Source organism: Acanthaster planci, linkage group LG18, assembly GCF_054643075.1.
Source record: "Acanthaster planci isolate LZ-2023a linkage group LG18, COTS_SCS, whole genome shotgun sequence".
Lineage (NCBI taxonomy): Eukaryota > Metazoa > Echinodermata > Asteroidea > Valvatida > Acanthasteridae > Acanthaster > Acanthaster planci.
In genome coordinates this window covers 3,784,158-3,807,779 of record NC_141794.1, presented here as the reverse complement: position 1 = coordinate 3,807,779, position 23,622 = coordinate 3,784,158, and the positions used below count along the sequence as shown (strand labels likewise).

General features: G+C 42.2%; 2 long non-coding RNA genes across 2 annotated transcripts in view; both read right to left on the bottom strand.

The window, feature by feature from the left end:
- Positions 1-2,268: 2,268 nt before the first annotated feature.
- On the bottom strand, positions 2,269-11,468 carry LOC110980846 (uncharacterized). The gene is made up of 3 exons (XR_002598383.2): positions 11,303-11,468; positions 4,243-4,336; positions 2,269-3,875 (listed from the first exon to the last, which is right to left on the bottom strand). It is a non-coding gene; the product is annotated as an uncharacterized LOC110980846 (long non-coding RNA).
- Positions 11,469-14,748: 3,280 nt separating this feature from the next.
- The window catches only part of LOC147796109 (uncharacterized), a 31,468-nt gene continuing 22,594 nt past the window's right edge, over positions 14,749-23,622 (bottom strand). Inside the window, exon 3 of the long non-coding RNA XR_015428274.1 lies at positions 14,749-22,442. This is a non-coding gene — a long non-coding RNA (uncharacterized LOC147796109). The remainder of the gene's footprint in view (positions 22,443-23,622) is intronic.

Sequence of the window (23,622 nt, the reverse complement as noted above, 5' to 3'; positions counted from 1 at the left end):
AGCGTGTCTCGGTCGTGTGGGTTTTTGAGGAATTTGTCCCGCCACTTAAAACATAATCTTTCTTCTAACAACCGCTAGGAAGTATTTACCACATTATTTAAATGCATTTGCTACGTTATTTAAATGCATTTGCTAAATATTTTTCACCTTGACGTTTCGTAATACGGTACAAACTACCCGAAATCTTGTAATTGCAAAGTTAGAAATATTTTAGCGCGTCAGTAAACTCGACCGTAAAGGTTAGTGTTTTGTGAATCAGTAGCATTTTGGTGGGCAATAGTAAATAAAAAAACACTAGTGTGGTGTCGGTACTCGCACACTTGCCATACTGGTGTTTCGGGGAGTTGTGACTTGCTGAGAGATCTGCACGGGAATGTTATAGGCCTACACCTTCAGTAATCTCTTTACGTAGCCACCGAATGACTTACATCAAGACTGTTGTTAATATGTGTACATAGAGTCTGCAATGACTGTTAAACGAGTGGCACCCGGAGAGTTCAATTTTGCTTAAAGGCCTGACTTAATCAATGGTATCCGCTAACTTCTTCATGAAATCTTTTTTTTTTAAATAAGTGGGAGAAAAATTAATTACAGAGTTTTCACTTGGCTGGTTGCTAATCGATCGGAAATCAAAATATGATCAAACGCAGCGATGTAAGACAGTTATGCATAATTTTCTGTATGAGCTAATGGACGGAGAGGTAAACGATTATGGCCAAAGAGTTGATTCACCTTTGGGAGATCAAGGCCATGCGCCACAGTTTTGTCCTTTTTTATTCCTGGCGCTTGCGGACGCTTCAGATATGTCGTGGACTATGTTCATGTAATTTGCAGGGCAGTTGAAGGAACTGTTCACGTTTGCATTGAGCTCCTGGGGATCTTCTGGTGGTTTTGTTGGTGCTTAGTTTTAAGATTTAAAAAATCGATGTGAATAAATGCGAGCATGCACTTAAATGCATATGCTTCTCGGGGAGATTTTGGGTTAAGACCAAGCAAACAAACATCTGAACAAAATAACGTACAAATCCGTCATACCCACGAACTAATACAGCTTTTCATAGCAAATGAAATTAAATATAGCTCAGATTGATTTTCTTTATATTTTTTTCATTTTGTGGTTATCTTCTAGTACGCGTATAAATTAATATACACGTATAAGCTTCCATGCTCTTCTATGCTAATTCGCTCGTCAGTGACCGCCTTGAAATACGAAGACATCTAAGGGATTGCATTTTTGGTACTTCTTTTTAACATCATGAGGTCCCTTCTGTTGTGATTATCTGTCGGGTCAGATTCGGGTCTGTTTGCTCGTTCAGTTAACCAAAAGAGACAATAAATCCGCCACTGTTTATATAGCATCCTTCATTAAAGCCGGATTCGTATTTACAAGAGCGTAATTCATACCCCTGTCGCTTTCGTTTTGCTCGAGCAAACCAACTCTGAGGAATGGCTGCCCATCCAAAAATTATGGCCCGTGAACTCAGCTTCCACTTTAATGACGGTGGATGCCAACCAGGGGCTAGCCACCGGCTTAGACTAGCGAGGGCGAATGACTGAAGGCGCCATGGGCCCAGTCAGTGCACAAATGCACTAACAAAAAAAGGATGTGAAAAAGGAAAAATGCGTTGCGGATGTGGCTATTTTGGCTCAAAAATGACCATTTGTATGATGCACAATTCTTTGCATAAGCTGTGACCACAAACACCTTTTTTCAGAATGAAATACACGCTGGCCTGGTGACGTCACTAGAGTGTTGTACTCCATGGCCCTCAACAGCATGGCTGACGTATAGCGCATAGCGATGCACGGACTTTTTAATCACTTTTTCACACCATCCAGGGGCCTCTGAGTCTCCATTCTGAAGTGAGCGTTTCCCTTACCGTGATTTAATGAGTTCCCGCTTGATTTTTTTTCGTATTCTTGAACTTTTCCTATCCAGTCTTGACGCGCTTTTGGGAGAGTTCGATTCAAGTGTGCAGACGAAACTGAAGGATAATGACTTTAGCGTAGGTAATATGATTTATGTATGTCAAGGGATAGAGTGTGGAGTCAGCATAAAAACCAAGCCTGTTAGACCTGGCTGAAAGGGTCAAAACTGAATTTTGATTTTCGTCAGGCGTCTTTCGAACGATGTTCAGAATTTTTGGGTTTTTTTGGTTAGGGGGGGCTTATTTCAGTTTTACTTAATCCAATGCAGGCGAGGCGTTTAAAGAAATCTTAACCCTTAGTAGAACTATGAATATTTCATATTTTTATTTTCCTGTGTGTGTTATAGGTAATATATTATGCAAGTGTACAAATGATAGATCTAAATGATTAAAGCCTTGTCATTAACTAGCTCAACTTTTACGAACTATTTTTTTGTTTAGTCTTCCTTTTCCCCCCAACATCACAATGTTTTTACCCAACACAAAAGTTGTCTCCTCACCATTCACAGAGATGTAACTCTTCAGACTGAAAGCACTTCGGACCCAGATGAAATGCTATAATGCGCAATATCGGATTTGCGAGGCCTAATGCCTCGAAGCCGGTTTGTGGCAGAAGTTGTCACAGCTTTGTGATTCCCGATCAGAGGTTCACATCCAGCTGTCAGCAACATGTTGTGACCTAGGGCAAGTCACTGTATCCCAACTTTACTCCCTCCACTCTGGTGTGTATGGGTTCAAAGTGGGTACCTGTGAGGACAGAGACAATGTGCGCTGATACTGCCGACTGGTCTTCCCAGCGGGGTAGCAACTATAAAGCGCTCCTAGATTATTTGCATGGTGGTAAGCGCTGTTAAGTACTACATGTGTGAATTGACGTTCAAAAAGGGCGTCTTAAAACCGTCCTTGCAAATTGGAACCCACTTAAAATTGGAACGACTACACCTTTCTTGCCAGCTGCACCACGGGGTATAATTGCGCTGTCATTGGTGGCCGCCCGTGCGAGAGGTCATTCTCTGGGTCGTCCTCTGCCGCTGCAATCGCTCATTTCCCAGAGAATTTATCGCCTCAATCCCCCAGTCGAAGTGGAGTGTCGCGTTCTGTGACGTGGGTGGTGGTTTTGTTTGTTGGTTTTCGGCAGGTAACTCGACACGAAGACCGGAGAACTGACACAAAGTGATATTCCCAAAGGGCCGAATGCTTGAAAAGAAACGTTTAGAAGATTGTGGCGGGAAAAAACACATGGACACATCTATTGCGTTTTGTGTCAAAAGGACACTGACCTAATCGCTTGAACATGTACTATTCATCTAATCTGAATTTACAGTAAAAATGGAGCCAATTCTAACATCTAAATAACCTTATCCATCCAGCACTCAACGACTTTTTTCCGATGTGTGTAGACTATCCGATTAGAAGCTACAAGGCCACAGCGCCCTCTTACGGTGGCAAATTGTACACCTACCCAAGAGGCAACTGATTCTAGGTATGTGATACACATATTGGTTGCACAAGGTGTAAACAGGTGCATCGAAGCAGGAGTTATTTTTAAGAGCACGAAATTTGGTGCTTACTGCTAGGCCTGGTCGCTGGTCCTAAGTATCTCTTATGTCAATTAAGTGATGATAAATTTAGAAAACCTCATACGCATTAGGTACTTGAATGCAAGGATCCAGCTTTTCCGTGTCGTTTGCCATTGCTTGTGCAAAAAGAGTGTTGACGTGAGGTGTGAGACACGATAACAGCTATTTATAAAACTTGTATTACCACTGCCGTCTAATTAGATGTCTGAGTCATGTTTTATTCAAAGTAAGACCAAACCCCCATTAAACTCTATACACAGCTATTTGTACGGTAACATTTCATTAATCTACGACAGTTGCAGATTTTGAACAGAGATCCTCGAAGCCTTCTTGAAAACAGTATCCGTGTAGCATCTTCGCCAGGGACCTGAGTCAAGAGAAAGTAGGTCGTATTGATCAAAAGAAATGACAGTGGCTGGAACATATTTTTGTTGCCGTAATCTGCGTCACAAAGCTCATTATAATTCGTGTTCGGCTATTGGTCACTGACGTATTATCTGCGTGATTGGTCGATCGCTAGGGAAGTATAGAATGACGCAATTGATGGTACAGAACGCTAAAACTTGTAAAATTCATATCACCCGGGTGTCTGTGGTATAATTCGGTGCAGGTTTGGTTACAGAATACTGCGTATCATGTCACGGGTTGGTTGTACAAAAACGGTGCCGTTTGCAGATTGTAGGGTACTTACGGTGATCACAGTCAGTTTTTTTTTCTCCCTAAATACTACCTACCCCCTCGATGTGTGAATCACATCCCTCATGTTCTCCCTACCGCTACCCAGGTGTCGTGGTATGGTGTGACGACGTAGGCAAGGTGTGAGTGAGCCTTTGGAGAAAACGAAATCGATCAGTAACATTACCGAAGATGCTCAAGCGGCTACATGCCATCGGAATTAATGACGCGTGCGTATTCGCGCTTAGAAGAGGCTCACAAACACGCGCAGTTTTGCACCCTTGGGGAAAGCGAGTGTGCATATTATACCTGAAGCATAATATTACAAAGATTCCAGAATATCAGAAACGCGGTTCATGACTGAAGATATAAATAGGCCAGAATTGTTTTCATTTTCCCTGCTATGAGTAGAGACGTGGGTTGAATAAAATCCTGCATTTCTGATATTCCTATTATTTCATATAGCAATGCCTTAATTAACATTTAGACGCACGAGTTGTAATGCCATATTGTTTTCACACAGGCTCGTTTTGACCATCTTGTACGGTATCTATTATAGACAGTCTACCAAATAATGTAAATGGCCTTTTGTGGGGAAGCATACGCTGGCAATGCATCGATTTGAAGGAAAGGTGCACACAACCATCGGCTTTTTGTTGGAGAAAAAAACAATAAAGAAAATCATGGGCAAAGTAGCAATCGCAGCGAATTCCAATTTGTACTGTAGTCAGCAGACAAAACCTCTGCGTATAAGCCTTGTAAACTGAGCCCGACTGTAATAAAAACGAAACCTAAGGGCCTAAATCAGATGCCCGCATTCGACAACAGCTGGGCATCAAATGTTGCCTCTTTATTCTGTCTCTCTGCCTGTCTCTCTCTCTCTCCATTTTTTTCTCCTCCCTTTTTTGTTCTCCCTGTCTCTTGGAAACAGAAAACGCCATGTGATTTATAGCTTTAGGCTGGACACAGTCCGTTCAATGTGCTCGAAGAAAGTCTTTTAAGTCAGGCGTTTTTGTGGATCTGATATTAAATTTTCTTGTTGTATCTATGTGAATGAGTACATGTTTATGTAAGGAATTTGGAATGGCACGTGCAGGACTAGTTATTGGTTTTATGATTGGCCGTTTTTTGGTGTTTGTGAAAATAAACATGAGTCTGTCGACGACTTTCACAGCATATGATTGTCATGAATCTACATGGCTGAAGACAGGTTGATTAACTCATGGTTTAGGCCATTTAGAAATTCGTTTTCTGACAATGAAGCTTTCTTCCAAGTCGTCCTTGAGATGTCTTTGGTGCGGTCGTTATTGAAGTGCGCGCCGTAATGGCCACTTCTCTGCACTGCATGACAGAAGCTCAAGTTTATGCCCAGACCAAGGTCGCCATGGATGGGAGCAAAACATCTCTTTTTCCCCTTCTCCACCCTTCCATTTGACACAATGAAAAGCTAGTCGCGTCAGTTCTGGAGTCATTGTTCCAAGACAGAACGATAGGGTTTTATTTGCCATTCTTTGATCTTTGCACGGGTTCCGCTCAGTGTAATATTATTTCCTGGCTTTTTTATTAGATGCTGCTTTGCTCAAATCAGTGTAAATTAGATGGCCGCCGACCTTTTATGGCCTACTATTGTCTCATTTATCTTTGCAAGAAATGTTCCGATAGATTCCTTCATTGGAAGACTGGTGAGATAACTTGTGAATCTTCCTTTATGTCAGAAACGAACTTAACTGTGAGTTCGAGTGGCTTCAGAGGATTTAGCTTGTCTCCTTTTAATACGTTATTAACTGTAGTGATGTAGTTTTCCATGATGTCTGAACTACATACTTCGATTAAGTTTTATGACAGCATGGAAACATTAATGTGTAACAGCATTTATATGTCGTTCAATGGCCAGCTGTAGGTTGTGTGATCTGCTTTAATCCAGTATCATAGCTGTGCTGTCGATGTTGAATGTGGAAAGAAAATCACAATCCAAGAACAACACAATCAACTCTACATGCTGTGACACATTTTGAATTAGGCCTACATTTTTGTCGGCATTCGACAAGACTTTCCTCAGAGTTTCGGAGAAAGTACTTTTACTTGTCATCGAAACTGGATTTAGTTGTGACTGAGTAGAAACAGTTTTGTAATTTTCATATCAGTGCTGCTCCCTCTACGCGGTTTCAGCTTGTTTTAATCGACCCGAAATTTCTGCGATTTTAGCTGCTTGTAAATCAAATTACTGAGATCGAGGACTGCAGTAATGCAGATGCTACTTCACGTAATCGATTACAACAATGTTTATTTGGTCTAATGGCGCCTATGCGAGAATCGATTACCAAACTTGCGGTGGATAATTATATTTTGTTATTTTTGGGGCTGAGATAACAACGTTTAACAGTTCATTGGTTATTATTGTAACATTTGTGGCCAATATTTTGTCCATTTAGGGACACGCGTGCCTGACCACTCGATTTACGGATTGTTTTTTTTTCATTTGAGTCAAACAGTGTGTGAAGATTTTGCAAATATATAATTCTTAGCAAGCAAGGCACTTAATTCTATTGGTTAAGGAGCATTTTAAACCAGGATATTTCGTAGTTACAATTTAAAGCTAAAAAGGTGCACCCTAGAATTACATAATGCACACGTCTCATCATGTACATCAGCCATTAAACAGTTCAACTGCACCTCCTTAAAATCTGCACACTCTGTCCGAAACCATCCTCTGATCAAGTTCCCGACGGCGCGTGCTCAATCAGTCGAATTGAAAGTGCATTTCGTACTCTTATTCCTGCTCTCCGACCGTTTTGTTTCCCAACAAACGGCCACGAAATCGAGCATAGAAAATTGCCGCTTCCCTCCCCGAGATAATTATCGCTATTCACACCATCTACCCGCGGTCTGTGTGTCGGCATGTCATCTGTATAAAAGACGTTACACGCACTGCACTGCAGATACGGAAGAGCCAAAGTGGAATTTTTTCTCTCCCCCCCCGCTCAGTAATAATGTGACGCGAAACATGTCGGCGCGCAGAGCATGAAAAGTGAGCGCCTCTAGTTATTCTCTCTGATCATGTTTCCTGCATTTTTTCCAGTCACTATATATCTGACTGTTTTGTGCACTTATCTCTAATATTAATTCTAATGTAATTGCAGGAACAAGGAGATGTGGCGAAAGATTATGAAATCCAGCACGGCATCTTGGTGATAATGGATTTTCACTTGCCAAGCTTGGCTGTATGATAATCGCAAGCATGGAGGTGAAAAAAATCGCCGAGAACTTTCCTTGGCGTTTGAACGCATTCTATTAATAAATTAGAACCCGAGCCTGCACGGAGACTGTGTTCCGCACAATTCTATTTTGTACACTTCATGGCCCAAGCAACATAATTGTCAAGATTTCGATGATGTTAATTTCGAAACAGAGCCATAACTTCGCAGATCTGTCTTCAAGAAGCGGAGTGGCGCCCATTGCAGGTTGATGTGAAGAGACAAATTGCCTGACGCTTCTCTGTGTATTTTGTCATTCTGCACGGGTATTGTGGACTTTCATATTCACTGTCATGACAGCATCCACAAATTTGGATTTTCTTCAGAAAGGTCAACAGCAGATCATAAAGGAACAATCAAAAGAAAACTACTGCCAATAAATATTCTTATTGTAGTTCTCACCTACAATTTATGTTGTGTGTATTTGTATTGTATTCGGCTCCAGGCTACATTTTGGAGCGAATTTGATTTTTAAAAATTGTTAATGATTTCTCCAGGATTATAAAGAAATTAAAAAAAATACTGTATGCGTTATTTTAATTTACATTGGCACCATGCTCTTTGCAATTCGTTTCCATCCCGTGCATAATATCATGAACTACAAGTGCATCATATTATCGTTAAATATTCTAGCCAGATTGGAGTAGGCTAATTCAGTTGAATGCAATCCCAACGTTATTCCTCGGGAAATCATTGACTTTACTTCCCCGTAATGATATCTCCTGGCTATCCTTCCACGGCGTTTGCGTCACGGTCAAATGGAGATGGACACCGGGCTCAGCGGCACCCGACTCCTATAATACACCATTCTGCAGCACGCTCGCCGGTAGTTCTCCCCGTGTCCAAATCTCCCAAGTGGATTCCTGCACTGAAGAAAGTTACCAAAAACGCTCGGCATTATGCAAGTAGGCTGCTGGCCGTCAACTTCACCCCTTGTGCAAGCGGGGTGACTCATCGGCCGGCGCTGAGCATATAATCAGACTAGTGCGCTATACATATACGTGCTGTTGTCAATATTGGTTTTTGCGTTTTATCATCCCAATGTGTAATTATTCGATTCTGCGAGTAGTGGGTGCTTTGAATATCGCTGCTTGCCCATGTAAGCACGATTGGTATGACAAGGCGGTCAAACATGACCACCTTCACCTTCTTTGCACTTAATTCTTAAATATTCAACATTTATTGAGTATTTCCTGTTGTTTTTGATATTTGGATAAGGAACCAGATTTTCCGAACGCGTCTCTAGATTCAGCAGTCATTAGTCATTTGAACACTCCGATTGGTTTACTTTATAGGTTTAAGGCTAACTGCAGGGGAATTTGGAAATGATGATGTAGTCATTATAGGTGTAATTGAGTTAACAGGGTAGCGTGGGTCCTCCCACTTTTGCCAACGCCCGATCTATTTTGTGAGTTGTTGAAACTGGTGAACGTGTTTGTTTTGGTTAATCTTGTTGAAAAATGTACGTTCTTTTCATTTCAGTGTTTCAGCACTGTGATGTAGTTTTAGGACGACAATATTCACGCCGTGAGGAGGAACAAATGTGCTCATTGTATAATATTTGTGGGAAAAATTTCCCACCTGTCAACTGTCAGGTATAAATCTGCAAAGAAAAGGAAATGCTACTCAGAGATGTATCACAAATTCTTTGAAATTTTGACGCACTGAAATTGCTGTAACGTTAAGGGTTTTTCCTAAAATGATATGTCACTGTACTCGAGTATGCAATTAGCATTGTCACTAAAACCAAAGAGGTTCTGAAATACTTCAAATGACAAAATGGAACACGCCAAATAAGGTGAATGTGGTGTATTTACAAGGACTGCCTGAAAACTTACATTGTGTGGGCCCTTTACTTAGGCAATTAGCCGAAGTTGGACTCCGTCAGAGTAGTAGCACATCTTGTAAAACTTCGATACGAAAGGGATTTACGATGCGGCATAATGCGACGGATCTTCAGGCCTGCTGATCTCGTCCGTAAAAACCTTTGTTTTCAGTAGTGCGAGTGCTGCAGCGCCCTCACTTGGTAACATGAAGTTTGGCGTTTCAACACTCCACTTACTGTGCTTCATTGACTCTGGGCTTATAATCATACTAGACACGCTCACCTTCAGGCCTCCCTTCTAAACACACACACACAAAAAAAAAGCTGAGCCCATTCTCCGTTCTTCGCATATTAATAAAGAATGTTAAAACTCTCCAAATCCCCGTATTTCAGCACCCGACTTTGTTTTCTATTCCACCTTTCGCTTGTAGTTCAAAATTGCCTTTCGCTTTCCTTAAAGAAAGAAACCTCCGCCTAATAGTGCCAATCTATCCGCCTTAATTGTCCTCGCACACCGAGGCTGAAATTCCCATCAAATTAAATCACTCCTTGTTTTGCCTCCATCTCTTATCCTCTGTCTCACTCTGATTCGTCCCCTCCCTCCCCGCCTAAATCCCATCCATTTTCAACACCCTGTGCGCCCATCGTCTCCGAGGCTGTTCTCTCCCCCTTCTCGTCAGCCTCATCTTTACCAATCAGCGTCGTAAAGAGTGACCGATTAGCAGCCAACAGATTGAATTTGCCCTCCTTTCCCTCTCCCGGTCTCTCTTCCTCGAGCTGAGGGTCTGATCATCCAACTGATCCTATTCATCATCACCTGCTCTCAGCTGCATTCCGCTCGCACCGGTGGAGTGCACCCCTATTCAGTTTGAAGCTTTCTTCCCTGAAATTTTCGCGCCATTGGGGTCCATTCTTTTTTCCAGTGAGTATTGTCGGTGGTTTGAGATAAACCACCAGCGATCCCTCGCGAAAACGTCTATGTGATCCGCCAGTACTAGATTGCTTCTGTAAGAAGTATGGGATAGGTTTCCATCAAGATCTCTGTTACTTAATTAATTTGAGTGGTGCTAAGGACATTTTTTTCTGTCTATCCACGTGTAAGTCATCCTTCAATTATGAACACGGATAAATCTTTCTTTCTTTCTTTCTTTTCTTTTCTTTTTTTATTGTTGGCATTTCGTCTATTAATTCGTAAACGTTAATGTGATATATCCAGAAAGTTGCTATGACTTACACATCAGATAGTCATGCCATTTTCTTCCTGTAGTTAACTGCATCTCAGGAGTTCTTTCAGCCTTCTCACCAAATTTCAAACAAATATTTCTTCCTTTCGGAATGTCCACCTGATTCGAAGTCTATATTTACTCATCGCTAATATCAGAAGTGCTTATATGATAACTGATCTAGTACCTTTATTTCAAATACTGTAGAATAAAGTTGGTGCTGAATCAACACGCTCAGAATCCAGAATTAAGGAGAACCCCAGTCAGGTGTTGCCCTTTACGAATATCGAGGATGTTGAATTTACACCATAGTTTTTGTAACGCTTCTTTTGTCCAGAATTCCACTGCTACCTTGTACAAAAACCTGTATATTCCATGCATAGTATTGAAATATTAGCAACAAGCCTGCTCTAAGAAGCAAAAGCCATCTTCGCTCAGCACGACGATTTTGGCCACTGATATCCACCCCACTGCATCTCTTCTCTGTCACTTATCATCATTCTCCCCAGCACTTTCAAGTGAATGACCCCCTCCGCCTGGCCGTGTGCTGTCAACCTCCCTCCCTCCACTCCATCCGCTATCTTCCTCAATCACATACCTGTCCCTGTGGATAATCAGTCGCTATCCAATTTCACCGGCCCAAATTATTCTAACACTTCCGCTATAATTAGCCCTCAGCCCGGCAGGTGTCGGAACCTCGCACGCGCGCCAACGGACATGCCGGGCACAGACAATTTTTTCTCCTTTCTACCCGTCTTGTTTTTGTTTCGTCCGGGTCCATCTTCTTACCCCTCAATACTCTCTGATTGCCTCTTACCTCCAAAATCAGACGCTGAGAGGTGCCTGGACCAAGCTCAATTCCTTTCACTGTTGGGTGTTCGTTGTCATTCTAACTCCTGGTGTTCGCTGAAAATGAATATAGTACTTACATCACGCGGTAAGCGCACCTCGTCTTAAATGACACACTAGCGTACAGCACTCTTCAAGACGGCGCACCCCTTCCTATGTAAAAGCTCACAGCACTGTATAAAGGGAAATGCCATCCACATTACACTTTGACATGACAAGTAGATAGGTTACAGTTATTAGCACGTTTTATACTTCCATTATCCCCGGTTTGATTCCCTGTATTATAAACATAACGTTAGTTCGGTTCATCAGTCGCTGCCACAGTCTGTCTAATTAGTTTTCACTCAGTGATAACTTCCCGCCTGGGTTCAAAAAGGCTTTTCTCCCCTTAAAGGCACCAAACAACAGGCTTTTAATTATTTGAGGCACAACTTTAAAGGTTACCATGACTTTCCACCTTCTCTGTAGCAGTTAAAGAGAGAAATTTCAATATTTAGGATTTTATGCTGATGAAGATTTTCATATTCACGAGCCACAGCATGATGTCATTCGAGGTAGAACGAGGGCGCCTCCCAAGCTTTGTATCGAACTGCTCTACCGTTTCTCGGTGTAGGTTTCACTTTATACATGTACTTTGTTTTTCATGTTACAAAGCTGTTTGGACAAAGTAGTGGCCAGTATTTTTCTTCAGAAGAAGAATTTAATAAGGAGTGCCAAGTATTTAGATCTTGTTTCAACACGGGCGATTCACAATAGTGCACCTCCAAGACTTTTCAACTCGTTGACCAATCACAGTGCGCGAAACCTGTCGACCCTTTCCAAATGTGCCGTGGGTCGATAGATTTCGCGCAGTGTGATTAGTCAAGGCGTTGCAAACTCTTGGAGGCACACTATTGTGAATCGCACACACAGTGATACGTATGAAAGTAAGTTGAATCTCCACTGCTCTCAAAAGACTCTTGACGGAGCGAAATATCGTGGGGACTAAAGGGGAGCTTTCCTCAAGACCCCAAAAAGAAAGTAACGAAAGAGAATAGAAACATAATGCCAAGGCCAACACATAAATATTATTCCTAATTTAACCTAAACGTACGATGGAAGCTGCAAGAAAAATGCCACGAATGCGGCCGCGTGCGGTATGCACAAAATAGGGACTCACAAACTTCATCAGTGGCACCTGAAAATATCAGTGATAGTCAGTGCTACCAACCCCACATTCATCTTCGTTCTGAAAATCATATTTCTGGTAAATCCCCCAAACCAACAGATTTTTCGCTGTGCAAGTAGCTGTTGCGCCCTGGCCAAACACAAAAAGAGGAAGGGGCGTCATTTTGGGAAACTCAAATTTCCAGTGTACACTCTCATTGGTCCAAAGGATAATGTGTTGATTTATTCGCAGAGATGCTCACTTTACTTTGACAAGGTTCTGCTAGACCTATAGACTGCTAGAACTAAAAAGTTCTGTTAACATAAATTCATGAGCAATCGAAACGTCATTTCGGTGACTTCACAAGGATGTGCCACATTTTCTAGCTGAGACTGGAGACTGTTAGGCCTAAGTGTGATACCTTTGGGTCCTGCACACCTCGCGAGAGATAATTCCCCCTCAGCCGATCAGTCCTATGGAATGATAAGTTATGCCTGTCGCACCTGTTTCCATATCCGCAATACGCGCCACATAATCTGACGGAGATGCGCTTCCCGTGGGCGGAATAAGTCTTGCGCTGCTGCTATTGCTTGACGTCTCATCAGAGTGACGTCACTATGAAATGACGCACTGCCTGGTGCAGGTATTCAAAATGGCGGTCCTCGTGTAATAATGGTAGCCAGACTCAGCTTGAGCCCCACCCCTATATCACACAAGCTGATTAAATGTATGAAATTGACCAGCATTTTGGTGTCGTTATGACTTGTGACTTTCGCAAGAACGTATACTGGAGTCATGGGCGTAAATCCCAGGGAGATGGGGGTATAAATCCCCTCCCCACTTTTTGGGGATGGAAAATGGGCTATTAAATCATCCCCACGTTTTTGTGATGAGCAAAAAAATATAGCGGATTATGAATAACTTTCGAGATTTTTCAATGACATAAAATGTTTGCTATATCACTAAATAGGAAAACAACTTTGAAAAGCTACAAATATACCATTCTGATGTGAGATTCTGCATGAATTTGATACACAGATGTACATCTTTATCATGAACATTGCCCTCGATGTAGTGTATACGGCGCCCCCCCCCCTTCAAATTTCCATGGCGGGGCAAGTCATCCCCCCCACACCTTTCTCCATCCCCTGTCCACCCATTTTCCAACACAGATTTACGTCACTGACTAGAGTGCGGGTATGCACTTGATACTTTCAAGTCTATTTTCAATACTATGTCAATCAGCATACAGTCAAGATACAACCGGCAATGTACCGATCGAGGGAAACAGTTTCAGAAGCTTCTACGGCGTTTTCTGCCCTATTGATATCTGAGTAGTTTCCCACGTCTGATAAGACGTCAAGCATCTTCTTTTTTTCTCACTCCTTGCCCAAACCTTAACGTTCTTGGCCCATTTTGTATTCATCAACCACATCATTTTTACCAGATATTCAGCTTACTTTGTGAGCACCTGTTTCCCAACTTCTACAGCGCTATATGGGGTCTTGACATAGCTAACTGGGGGTGATTTGGGCCGAGACAATAACCAAATTAAGTGCTTCAAAGTTGTTTCCAAAATAGCTTCATGAACTTTAGCTTTTCCAAAAAGTGACATGAACGAATAAAAGCATTATGTATGAAGAAATATTTTGGGGTTATAGGTTTGGCCTTAGAGTTCCAGTCGGAGATAAGTATCAACCAAATACATGTATGTAAATTAAGAAACGCAGCCTCAAATCATGTTACGCTGCTGGTCAATCTCTTAAAAAAAAACACTTGTGGAAATGCTATTAGCAATTGGTATTTAATGCACTTTTTGTTCTATATGTACGGCATGTAGTTAATTGTTTCAAAATAACCTGTCTTCCTCGTTTCACTGACTCTGGTATAGGTCTATGCGAATGAAGGTTAGCTACCCAAATTGGTAGCGTGAATCAAGGGTGGTTTAATTAAAATGGCAGTGCGGGTCAAGTTGAGAGTACTTAACGGCCACCCGATCAGACTACCCACCGCTGCTAACAAACAGGCTTCTACGGAGAAATGCCGCTGTTCGAAACTTCACTGAAATGCGTTGTAGTATTCCCGGAATTATGTAATAGCGTCATTATGTGGCGTCATGGACACAGAAGGAGGAAAACAGAGTTTTCGGTTGCACCGGCTTGTGTAATGTAGTAGGTAAGGAAAAGGATTAGTATTGTGGATTTTCTTGGGTCGTATCCCGGCGAGTACTTTTTCAGGTTCTGTCCTCTTCAAAAAGATCTATATTCAAAGGTTATCATTTTTCTTGTAAAAATTCATTTGTAGCCTTGAAGTTTATTTTATTCCAGGGCAGAAGCCCACTTCAATTCAACGCGTTCTCAATCTGGTAAAAACCATAATCCATGTCGGCCCCATTCCGAACAGGGACATTTTGGGTAAAAGGCTCGTTTGTGAACAGCTGTGGGTAGTCGAATCGGGTTTAAACGCGGTACATTGCGGTAACGGGAAGAATTTCTCATTTTTGGGCGTAATTTTGGTTTCCCTTACTTCTGACTTTCCTTTTGACTGAAAACGTATTCGTAGTTGATTAAAAAAGCGCACTCATTCGATTTGCTGTACCCCAATGAAGCTTACAGGGAAATCCCATCATTGTGCAGTTTTCAAAAGTGGCTTTTTAGGCAAACGTTGGGGGAAAAACTTTTTTTTTAATTCTTAGTGGTCAAAGGATTTGACATTCTAAGCGTGCCATGGGCAAAACAAATTGCAAAAAGTTGGGTTTCATGGACAGTTTCAACGTTCGAGCTGATTAGTAATCTGATGGGGTATGTAGATATGTCAGGGTAAAGGCCGGTGCATACTCGGTGCAAAAGTAAAAGCAAAGGCAAACTTTTGACGCCAAATCAAATATTCGTGCTGGAAATGTGTAAAAGCTGAACACAATTCTAGTCAGTCGAACAGTTTTGACTATAGGGAATACCTTGCCACGAAAATTTTTAATATAAAATTCGCTTCAATTTCGCGGTCGCCTGAAATATGAACCAGCCTTAAACCGTGAAATCAGTTGGCCTCCCAATTCGTGATGTATGCACGAGATATGCGCTAAATTGAAAAATTCTCGAAATGAAAGTGAAAGTGAAAAGTTGTGAAATGTTTTCTATCAATACTGATAAGTGGGGAAAACGATCCAGGCTGGTTAACATTTACTCTATCAGATCATATATGCAAACAAGATTGCACACATAAAGTGAAGCGAGGGGAGATTTCGTGATAGGTCCATGCTATATGTGAAAAGGCACTTGCCCGCCCCATAATAACCCTGCTGGATCTGATATCACGGTCTGATAACCTGAGCATTACCTGCACACTTAGGATCCATTAAGTATAATGTTTAAAATGCAAATTAGTCCCTCTCCTAGTTAAAATAAAGCTGGTAATCGGCGAAAATCCACCAGACAACCTGGGAGCCACTGCAGTGAATTTTACGCCTTCGTCATAAGCCATTTCTGCCACCATTATATATTTAATTCAATATAAAGCTCTCTTTAATGCAATTGTGCCAACATAAAACCTAGACACAACACACGCTCGTTTTCATCCTTATTCAATTACATGTGTACATGCTAGGTTTCCCGTCGCCGTTATTGCACGAGAAGATATTACAGAAATGAAAGGGGTTCCAATTTTGATGGCTCGTGATTTCATTTTACTAGGTTTGAGATTCTAATCAAAGTGAGGAGAGTTCATAGGTCACCGAGATTATGGTCTTGTGCTCTTCTGCAAAAAGGGGAATAAAAAGTAAGAACTGAACCTTGCACTGTGTGCATTGACGTCACAATGGCCTCATCACTCCAATTACCAAGGTGATGAAAGTATATTGGGCCGATGTGTCTTCATCTCCATCTCCTGTCCTATCCGTAAATTCTCTTTTCTCTCGCTCTGGCCATCAAGCTCGCCAGCGACCTGGTGTGGGTTTCATCTTCCTTGCGATTTGGTCCGGCAAAATGATTCAGTACGTTGGTGGTACTGGATTTGTTTTCTGTGTAAGCCTAATCTCAGAGAGTGTTTCGTGGGAGGTGGATAGTCTTGTCATCAGCCCTGATTGTGAAGGCAGTTCTTTTTGACGTTTGGCATTTAATAAATGGACAGGGCAACTGCAATCGGCGCATCTGCATCTGCTTATATTTTAAATCAAGCACCGGCACAGTTTCGTGTGTTTATTCCATCTTTAATATCCGTCACTTTCATTCACAGAAATCATAACAGTCGTGTATTTGCGCACATTCACACAAAATGGCAGTATATTACGTAGAGAAGATCTCGACTATTTACCCATTCATCTTTTAAAAGTTACACCTCATTTTGATTAGCCAGATGTATTCCAAGACTGGAAATGGCTTGATATGTCAGCTACAAAAAGCTTCTTGACAGCATTGCTTGTAAGTTGCAAATTGCAGGTAATAATAAACATAAATGAAGGAAATAAAAAATGTATACAGCTGAAGCTAATAATCTTTGTAGTTGTTGATGTTTTGTCTACAATTATAGTTTGATAGAGACGACTACTTTTCTCTCGAAAATCAGATGAGCAAGATTTATTTGTACACAATCAGTTACACGACACTTTTGATACATTCTCATTCAGGCACCTCAAACACTTTATAGGTGTCGTAGGTATAGTTTCAGGATGGGCCTGATGCTTTTCCCAGCTTTGAGCAAAGACTGAACTTTTAGGTATTGATATTGTGCATACACAAAGTTAGGACTGCTAAATTGTTACGGCGTCAATTATGCACAGCCCCAGTTTGGTCAATTGGGGCCTAAGTGGAAGCCTGCTTTACCTAATTATCTAATCAGTTAATCGAGTGCCTTCTTCGATTCCATTTCTAGCTTCGCCCAATCTTTTCGACTGGCTTTTCCTTTTCTCCCCCCTCTTCGAAAACTCCCAATCGACCTGCCGAATTCCAATCGATCGAAAGCCTCCCGCTCGTTGGGCACTCAGCGGCAAGCAAGGCGCCGGGCTGCGCTAGTTGAAACGTGCCAAGCCGCTCGGTGGAGGGACCGGGGAAAGCCAGGTAGGTCCCTGCTTCCGGTGCATTAAGGGAAATGCGACTGGCGTCCAGCAGCCCAATCCTCCCATTTGCTTATTGTGTTTAAGTCAGTGGACTCGCTCGCTTCTCTCGCTTTGCCCCGTCATCTCTTACCGGCCTACTCTCTCTACTTTCTTTCCCTGCCCCGTCTTGGCAATCGATCGCAGACGGGAATGAGAGAGGGGGATGCGTGTTCCAGAAGGGGGAACCCAAGAAGCTACCTTTGGTCGCCTCTCGCTGGCTTTCAAAGGACACAACCGAAATTATGCGCCAGGACATCGAGTCAAGAGCGTTGCCTCCTTGTGTAGGTTTTTAATAGAAACGGTTGGCGTGAGTGAATCTGGTTTCGGCTTTGGTTTGGGCGCATGGCTTGGAATTGATGGCTTCGATTTTTCAATACGAAAGACAAACTGAGAGGATCCGGGGACATTTTGGGTCGCCCGATCTCGTGTTTTGGACAATAAGGCTGGAACTGTCCAAGTATGGCTTCCGTTCTCTTACGTGCCCTGGTAGTATGTAAATCAAAGAACAGGATTGCGTGTGAGATTCTGTAACTGAATGTGCAAAACACGAAGTAAACGTTAGTGTTCGTCCCTGCGGGACATAAATAATCAAACATGGCATTGAAATAATCATCGTCGAATTAAACAATGCATACATGTACATATACAGGTATTTATTAATCCAGGCCGTTGTATTACAACATTTTTACCGTAATACCAAACATTTACATATTTCCAAGTTACGTGATTTGTTAAATGTGTTCTTTATCGTGTGTTTAATAAACCAGCAACCATACACAACTAATGTAATGCAGTGTACGGTAGATGGCCCTTTCATTAGGCATCATGCGTGGCATTATAGTTAAAGAAATATCAAATTTGAATGGAACCTTTGAAACTGTGCAAGTGCGAGGGAAAGAGTAGTCAACTTTGATGTAAGCCATGTTAATAAGGCACCATTCAGCAAGTGGTCCCAGTAATCACATCCGCCTTCACCCAACGACGCTGGTGCATTCCAATCATTCAATCACTTGAAGCACAACCACTGGTCCCTAGCATTGTGAACACAAGTCCCGGTTGTTACCGATGTCGGATATGAGGAACTCAGCTCAGGAACCTTCGCAGACTCGAAATCATTCCCACGATGTACCTCGGATTCCTAGCGAGATTGCACTCCGCGCCGGGCTGGGTCACCCTTGGCACTGATGAACGATGTGTATGGATTCCAGGCTCTTGGCATTCACCGCGTGCCTTAATTGCCCACGTTGTGTGTAAATCAAGGATCGCAGTGAACACTAAGAACTGGATACAAGATATTAGCAGAGGCCTGTGCAGCAGAGCAGATGAGTTCATCGGTGTTTGGTTTGGACATCTTGACTGTAGATCATTCATCATCTCAAGATAAAAAGAAAGTGCAGTCTCCCCCACCATTGTGTATCAGATGGACTCTGGTGCGTCCTTCATCACCAGATGAAGTTCCACGTCAGGAGGATGGACGCTAATGAGGACAGAGGAGCGCGGGGGATATCACGGTGTGAAACGCCATTCCTGTGGATTACAACTGACAAGAAAACGGGGCCATGGTTAAATGGGATTCAGATTAAGGAATCACTCAGTCTGGCGAGAAGACGTTTCTTATCAAATCATGTCATTTCCTCTTCGTGAAAACACCTCAATCCTGATGACGTCACTATGTCGTGTTTTGTTTGCCATTCGCCATGGGTATTCCATTGCACGCGCATACTTATGCCCAGATACAAGTCTTTATGCATGGTTGTTAACCTGACTTTAGCATTATTCTGCGATCAAATCGGTCCTCCAAAACCCCGAATCAAATTTACATGCAAAAGCTACCTTAAGTCTTACACTAAATTATCCTTCTTTGCACCCTTTACTGTGGACATAATTTTTTCAATGAATTCGACAGTTCAAACAAAGAAACGGTAAAGAAAATTGTACTGTTAATTACCTCTCCTTGAATATAATTGTGCAGCACGCAGTGTTGAATAATACCCATACCAAAAGCATTTTCCACGATATCCAAGACGGTTCTTCGACACCAAATCGCTAATATCGCGTTAACTAAACCTCATGTCGTTTAAGAGCAATATCCCAATAACATTCCGCATATCCCATTGCTAACACCTTTCAATATGATTCCGGAATTTCTAACTTAACTTGGAACGACATTTTAACCTCCAAACAAGAAACAAAAACAACCCAGTGAAAATATCGAAATAACATTTTAATGTCAACTGTTAGATGTAAGTACGGTCCACCATTGCAAGTCTACCTGTAATCAGCTCCGGCGACAAGGTCGGGTAAAAGTATGCACTTGGGAAAGGCGTAAGTTTGCTTGCATTAAAAGCCTTTTAATTTCCTTTTTTCTTCAGCCCACCTGCAAGCTTGGTAAGAAGTACAAACCTAAAGAGCTCTGGCTGATTGGTTCGAGGCGAGTTCGTCGACATGGATGCCTGATCTTTTTTTCTTATAGCCCAATATAGTGCGTCAATTACCAGAACAGCTGAACTCGTTGTTTTTGGAGCAAGCTGCTCACCTGTGAGGCTGATTGGTGGATTGTGCTCGTCGCTGGGAGACCGGCCCACCAGACCATTTTCTCATTTAGCGCCCGTGGCGCAAATACAAGATGCGGAGAAAACACGCTCGCAACCAAAAGCATTCATCGCACGATTTAAGCTTGAGTAATATCTGCAAGCAGCCCGGATTCGTATTATTCGTAATATCAAATCTGCTAGTGTGTCAACCTCGATTTGGAGGACACCAGCTATAATGTGGTCGCTGTCTAATTCTTGCATGATGTGCGAGACAAACCCTGACAATACGTTCACTTTCCCGGGAATCTCCGGGGTGTCTTAACTGCCGAGTGTTCATTGGGTTCTGGTGATCAATTTAGTGGAGTCATGATCACAATAAAACTGCTCAAATGCTGCTCAAAATGTTGACACGATCTCTGTGGACGTACTTCTAGAATTTACGGGATATATTCCTGCGCGTCCTATTCGATCTAGCATTTAATGCGATTTAATCAAGCTGCGAATTGTCCCGAGTTCGCTAAAACTACGTTCTGGACACTTGTATTTCATAGTATTCGTGAATAAAAACATATTACTGGTCGCAACTCACGTTTGGTGTCATGTGACAGTATTGAGTCCAGCTACAATTTATATTTTATAATTACCGGTATATATTTCCTACTCTGGAAAATGACACGGTTGGTCGTTCTGTAACCCTCTGTTTTGTGATATCAGCTGTATTGTTATTGTTGATACCGGCAATTTGACTCCGGCCTGCATGATGCCAACAACTAAACAAGTGAAATAAACAAATAACGTGGTAAGGACTTCAAACGCAATGCCTAGTTTACCCATACTTTAATATTAATACACCTATCTGCAAGACGAACGTAAAACCTGTCTTAATTGATCAAGAATGAATATGACGAAGGGAATTTCAAGAGCGCGGTTTTTTTTTTGGGGGGGGTGAAATTTTTCTTATTCCGGAACATTCATCTTTAGTTAAACTAATTTCCCATGTTGAATTATGGATATAATCGATTCTGACGTTTCAGACGACAGAGCCCGTCGCGACTGACTGGGTACGTCTTTTTATTGAGCTCTTACGAGTCACATATCCCACCTTCTCGGATCATCGGCCACGGTTGACCGTATAGGCGTATCCAAATACATCAGAGTAGATTAAACAGCAAAAGAATGTGCAGTAGACACACTTGATGGCATGGTCACCACAACGGTCTTGTCATTAACCATTTCTTTGTTTTCATAGTGCGCTGTGTTTGCAAATGATTGCAGGAAAGTGGTAAAGATTCTTCTAAAATATCAACAAACGTTTTGCACCGAACACATGGTGACATTGACAACGATCCTCACTGATATTCCATTGAATAATGAACATAACACACAAGACGCCAAATTCTTTAAAAAGAAAAAGATTGAAACTGTTTACCTTCGGCTCATGCCCATCCTATACAAAACAGATAAGCTGTATTTGACTGGAAATAATCCAAGGATGGACGTAGATTTCAAGAACGTGTACTTTACACGCTGGACGTGATAGGAACATCACTGTACAAAGAAAGTCCTATCCTGCTACCACCATCTTCAAAAAGGTTCTGGCAGATTTTTGTTTTTTTTTCACCTTCGTTGTATGATTCCTCCACCAAGAATACTGCCTTCAGTGTCAGCTGATCTTTTCAGCCGCTCTGACGTTGTTCCACCCAACGTGGTTAAGGCTACCAGATGATTGTGATGCATGTGTCCTGGAAGAAGAACAGCTTAATACTCAACATTTTGAGGGGCTGCAACTTGTGCATACTTTATTGGAGGCTTCAACCTTAACGCCTTACCCCTACAAAAGTGGAGCATAGGTCAGTTTCACATAGTGTGTATGTGTAGTTTTTCCCCGTGGACTGGCACCATATATTCCACACAGTGCCCGTCTCAGTTGAAAGGCAATTTCCTGTTGTCCATCAGTAATATTATTGGATTTACGTGGCTCTCTGACAGGAGCAAGCGGCACCCCATTTCACGCATTGTTGGTGACCAGCGCAGTCCCATCCCCTCATCACACGCGCTGACTGCAAACGCTCGGTGCAAATTTGTCGAGATGTTGACTCGCATTTCGGACCGTACCGCCTGCGAGTCACTGTCACAATTTCCTCGATCGGACTATTATTTTCCTAATTCTCCCGCCATATAAGGAATACAAAAACAGATACCTTGCTGTAGTGGCCTCACGTCACACGCGGCCGGTCCTCGGCCAGCAGTCCCCCTGTGGTCTGATAGCGGTCCGATCAGCGGATGAATCATCAACGCCGGGTCCTGTCTTGAATGTGATTGGTGTGTATTATGCGGACTGCAAGGGGAAGGAGAAAAATAGCGCATGAGAGAGAAAAAGAGAAGGCAGCAGAGCGGGAAATTCATGCCCTTATCTCCTTTTCCCTCTCTCATCATCTCTTCCCTCAGTGCCTTCTTCGTGCGAGGGCTTGTAGATTCACTCCCGGAGGGCATGGGGTCTCTCTGCATACATAATTACCGTGCGTGTGCTTGTGGGCTTACATGCCTGACGGCTCATCCTGATATTATAATTTTGTGTCTTCTGTTCCGTAAAAGATGGCTTATAAGATTAGGGGACTTTGAAGAGTGGATGCTTATAGAAACAACTGAGACTTACAGATATTGTAGCTTATTAATGTAGAAATAAATCTGTATAGGGTAGCTGATGTATTTGTCAAAACAGGAAGTCTAAATCCAGACTTTATGCCATCGTCCTCAATCTTCTCTCCCTTCTATTATTCCAAGGCTATGTTAGTTTCTTTATCCTTGTCAGTAAATGTCTGTTCAGGTGACGTGCCTCAGACTTTTCGGAAATGCTTATTTACCTCGACTTCCCATCGTTTATTGTTGTTCTAAATGAAGCATGAGAAATGTCATATGTGCGCGTTGCCACGATACGATTACCCATGGATGTTAATTAACGTACGAAATTGGTGTTTTGTCACACGTCGGTATGTCATGCAGTGTCATTTTAAATTATGTTAAATATGTCCATCTAGCTCACATCTAGCTACCAAAATTTCACTGAAACACCAGAATCCACTTGAATATCAAGCATTACGCAAAACTGTGGATTTGATTTCTTTCTTGAAGCTCATGACACTCCTTTGAAGTGGGACAAAATATACTGAAAGCTTTAAATAAAAATTATCATAAACATTTCGCTGTTCTAAATTTGCACTCATTGGTTGACAACAGAACGCTTCCTCAGAAAGGCCTCCCACCGTACTCGGCGTACGGGATGGGCGTTGCTCCATGCAGGCACTCACAATAGCGTGCACGATTCATGCGTTATTCATTTGAATGCAGCGAAACAAATCGGGTTTTTACAAACTCGAATACTTGTAATCCTTTCAAAGTTTCCCTGCTTCAGTTCCAGCCACGCCTCCCCTTACATCACAGCATCACGGGTATCGCACCAACTCACATTTTGGTGCGTTCAGCACATCCGTACAGGGGTTCAAATGCCTCCTTGCTTT